The sequence below is a fragment of the Perca fluviatilis genome, chromosome 4, assembly GCF_010015445.1.
Source record: "Perca fluviatilis chromosome 4, GENO_Pfluv_1.0, whole genome shotgun sequence".
NCBI lineage: Eukaryota > Metazoa > Chordata > Actinopteri > Perciformes > Percidae > Perca > Perca fluviatilis.
In genome coordinates, this window is record NC_053115.1 from 33,784,082 (window position 1) to 33,789,045 (window position 4,964).

Below are 4,964 nucleotides of genomic sequence, written 5' to 3' on the forward strand. Positions count from 1 at the left end.
TGCCCACCAGTTAAACGACCTCATGGACCTCTGGCCTGCTCTTAAAATAGAGTCTGAGGTAATATGGATCAGCTCTCTCTTTTAAAGTGAAAATTGTGATTCTTACTCATTTGGCTGATATTTTTGCTTTATGAATGTGTGCAAGATTCTTCAAATTGAACTGTTTTTTAATAAGTGTTGTTGCTGTATTCTCCTCTGGCTGTTATTTCTATGTAGTTGTATGCAGAGTTCCAGCGGATAACAAATCAGAACCTGCCCAACGACGTGCTATGCTGAGCTTGACCGCTATCTTCCTCGACTGATGACCTTATTCAGACGGAAGGCATCAAAAACTGGGAAGACAGCAGATGCTCTGGCTGAAATTTTAAAAATCCATGATGAACAGGTAAATAGATTTTTACACATTTCATAGGTTGAACCAGTAGAACATTGAACAGGTTCAATGATTGAAATGAGCTTTTGCTTTTGCAATTAGTCCACTTTGTTTGCCATTTGTCTGATTGCATTAAAGATGTTAACAGGTTATTTGTGGACATATGTTCTGTTTGGACTGTTTAAAATCAGCTTTATGTAAACTCTTCAGTATATGCAATTCTGTTTTTATCTGAATAGGAAATCCATGCCATACACACCAAGCGCACTACTGTTCTCCACGTCCTTCCTGTGTATCTGCGTGAGGACGTCTCTGGATGTTTAAGAACCTGCACAGTGAGTCTCCTTAAGTCACTAACAGATTCTGCTGTGTATTATCTAACCCGTAAAATACTAACATTTTATTCAATGTTCAGTAAAACATTTTCTTGTAAATGTCCTTGGTTTCAGTCAGCACTTAGATTCTCTGGTATTTTGGCTGATTCATGTGTGCAGAACATGGATCTTATGTTTTTCAACTCTTACAATGAGACCCAGGTCTCTTTTGTAAAAGTGGTATTGGATTTCAATGGGACTTGGTTAAGGAAAGACAAATTATGTCATCTGTTCTGTTCCATGTGTTAGTTTGTGATTAGTATCTCTTTTTCATTCATTCAGGATGAGTCTGATGAGCCAGAGCTTGTGGTGTTGCAGTGGGCCTCATTACTTTCATCGGTGACCATGACGCAAGTCCAGTTCACTACCACCCTGTGAGAATCACTGTCGTCATTGAAAGTGATGCCGTGGTCAGCCTTCCCAGACTTGCGATGCCTTCCTGGTAATCTGTGGAGTGATCTATGCACTACACCTCAGCTATCCCAAAGCACTGACCAACACTTTTGAATTCACTCTAAAGATTTAACTTGGTCTAGAAAGTGGTAAACTATCCCGCAGGTTGCAGACCCTCAAGAATGAATTAATGATGTAGAAACTCATCTGAAAAAAGGCTGCAGGGTAAAGCATTATAAAAGGCTAGTTCAAAGTTATCTCCTTTTGTCTAAATAATGCCTCAAAAAGTTACTGCACTACTGCAGGTGTTCAGCCAATAGGCCCAAACTACTCAATATGCCTTTGTTCTTATTAATATAATGCAAAAGAACGCGCTAATGTTTTGTATGTTTTAATGTTTTTCTTAACCATTGTGGGCTGCGCAAGATGACTCACATTTCACTGTGCATTTGATATGGTTTGTAAAACATTTACATTTTAGAGTTTTAAGTGAAAATGTTCTTAAACTCTATAGAATATTTGAAATTTCATCCAAATTGCTGCCCTGTCGCCTTACTCAGGAATTAGCAAGGAAGCCAAAAGCAGTGTTTTTTCTTTTATAGCTGTAACGAACGATAACTTCATTTTGGTATTATTGTTTTTGATTACTCCGATTATTTTCCTGACTATCTGATTAGTTGTCTGGTCAATATCAGAAATGTGTGATAAATATTTATTTCCTAGGGCCTTAAAGAAACATGCCTACCGTATTTTCCGGACTATAAGTCGCTCCGGAGTATAAGTCGCATCAGTCAAAAAATGCGTCATGAAGAGGAAAAAAACATATATAAATCGCACCGGACTATAAGTCGCATTTATTTAGAAATGTATTTCACAAAATCCAAAACTACACAATAGCACCCAGAACAACAGGCTGAATACGGTAGGTGTCCGGTATGTTAACGTAACACATTAACAGTTATTAAACTATACAATAGCACACAGAACAACTACCGGAGTGGCGAACGTAGCGAGCTAACTGCACCATTGACAAGCCTCTCCCAGCAGCACCGTTGTTCAAGCACCCATGTGTGACTCGTTCCTCCAGCTCTGGCCATCTTGCTTTCAGCCCGCGATTAGCCGATTAGCTTTCTTTGTTTTCTTCATTGCATAAGAGTCACCTTTTCGCCAGTCCCTCACAAGTTTCTCCCTTGTTTCAAACTTTCTTTCTGCTGCTCGATTACCGTTTTCGGCTGCATATTTTACTACCTGCAGTTTATCTCTTTTCTCTTTCTCAGTTGTCTTTAGGAGCAGCATTCTAGTTGTCACAAGCATAGAGCGCCCTCTTGCGGCTGTAGATGGTAATGTGTTCAGTATGAATTAACATTTAAAAACATGTTAAATTATATATATTTTGATATACAAGTTGCACAAGTCACAGGACCAGCCAAAGTAGGAAAAAAAGTGGACTTATAGTCCCGAGAAATACGGTACTTATTGGGATTTATTCACAGTATCCCCAGAGTTAGATAAGTCCATACATACGCTTCTCATCTCTGTGCGTGTCGTATCTCTGTCTGACGCACCCATGCCTAGCTTAGCACAGATCCTGGAGGTATCTGGCTCCATCTATGCTCTAATAAGTGATTTGTACAACATGTGCTAAGCTAGGCTAGCAGTGGGTGCCAGACAGAGTTACAACACACACTGAGATGAGAAGGGTATTTATGGACTTCTCTAACTCTGGAGGATACGTGAATAAGACAAAGTCCCATTAAGTTCGCGTGTTCGGTTTAAAGTGACCAGGAACACATTTGGAAGGATAGGATCAGAGAATTTTGAGTTTTTCTTCTTAAAAATCTCACTCAAATTTATTTATTTATTTAATATACAATTAAAGTATATAAGTATATTTTAAAATTATTTTTTATTTTAATTTATAAATGTTTTTCTATTTCATTTTAACATGTAACTGTTCAAAAGCAGACGTTGACGACTTTAAGATATATTAAGTTAGTTAAACTTAATGTAAGTGAGGCAATCGGTTGCCTAAAATTTTTAAGTTTTGAATCACATGTTTTTAAGTAAACAAACTCAACATATTTGACTAATGTGTACTTAAAACAATGACAAAACAAACTAATAAACATTGAGTTTTATTAACATAAAAATTGTGTGGTTGTGTACTTATTTTTTTAAGTTCTGTGAACTTATTCCTGTGGTTTGAAAACTCAAAACTGTAAGTCATAATAACTGAAAATAATTGAGTTCCCTTAACAGAAAACTAAGTCATATTAACTGCAAATATTTGAGTTGAGCTAAATGAGCACTTTTAATTTAACTGTTATCAAAAGGTACAAGTAGCAATTCAACCAACCTTTTAAGTTCGGAAAATTTTGACTTTTAAGTTAATCAACTTAAAAAAAGTGAGGCAACTGATTGCCTCACTTTTTTTGAGTTCTGGTAACTTATTCGGGTTTACAGTGTGGTAGTTAACTGGAAGCATCCCACTATGGTCTGGGAGCTGCGGTCATTTGGGGGCCACAAAGTCTAAGAAAAGGGCGGAGCGAGCTGTCATTGAAAACTGGACAAAGAAGTGCCATAGCAGCTTTGAAACACTGAAAACCAGGCTTAAGAGTGCCCCGGCGCTTGCGTACGTCGACTTCTCTCTTCGCTTTATCTTGGAGGTGGATGCAAGACATGATGGCTTTGGGGCCAGAGCAAGATGTCAGGCCCGTAGCCTATGCCAGCCGAGGTCTGAGGCCCACTAAGCGCAACATGATCAACTACAGCTCCATGAAACTGGAGAAAAACCTTTTTCTTACCATAATTGCAAAATCTTAGAGAAATACAACTTATTGACTTTTGAAAATGTTTGAAAATTTTCCTCAATATGCTTAGTTTATAAAGTACTACATGGCTTGGCGCCACCCCCATTGCAAGAATTTATTAAATACAGACAGACTCGGATTACTAGAGCTGTTGTAAACAGGGACAGTGAGGTTCCTTTTAGAAAAACTTCTTTTAGCCAAAATGCATTATCTATTAAAGGCAGTGCATTATGGAACACAATACCCACAACTATAAGGGAATGTCCCACTCTTGCCACCTTTAAGAGCCAGGTAAAGGTGTGGCTCAGAGCTAACCAAACGTGCAATCACCTCTGACTGCATTCTGTACCGTAATAGCCCATAGAGTACACTAATGATTTGCGTCTTTGTCTAAACACATACATAAAGTGTCTTGATTGATTAATTTGATTTGTTTTTCCTTGCTTCATAGAACAAATGTTATTACTGTATATATTTTGTCTTCGAGCTAACCAAGTATGGGTTACCCCTACTTGTATGCTATACTGTATTAGATTAGTGAAGCATATGTATGTTGTGTCTCTGTTTTAACATTTACTAATAATTTGTCCTGTTATTCTTTTCTTTCATCCTGTTTTATCCTGTTTTATATAGCAAATGTTAATAGTTTTTTTCTTATGCCCTGTTATTGTAATCTATATCTGCGAAATGGGAATACAGATGGAAATTAGCCTTTGGGCTACAATCTGGCACTTTTACGTGTACTGCTGTACATGTTCATTAAATGTGCATTGTCCTGAAATAAATAAATAAATAAAAAAGTTTGTGGCGCTCAAGTGGGCCAAGACGGAGACATTTTGGGAGTACCTGCTGGGCCACAAGTGGTAGGTCTTCACTGACAACAATCCGCTTTGCCACTTGTCATCTGTTAAACTTGGTGCAACTGAGCAACGGTGGGCCGCCCAGCTTGCCTCATTTGATTTTGAGGTAAAATATCGCTCTGGCAGAAGCAACTAGTTTAGTTTAGTTTATTAC

The 4,964-nt window shown here is 37.9% G+C and overlaps 1 long non-coding RNA gene across 1 annotated transcript; it reads left to right on the forward strand.

Moving 5' to 3' along the window:
- The first annotated feature begins 245 nt into the window (after nt 1-245).
- Nucleotides 246-1,054, forward strand: LOC120557846. The gene is made up of 3 exons (XR_005639024.1): nt 246-385; nt 613-708; nt 1,030-1,054. It is a non-coding gene; the product is annotated as an uncharacterized LOC120557846 (long non-coding RNA).
- Nucleotides 1,055-4,964: the final 3,910 nt, after the last annotated feature.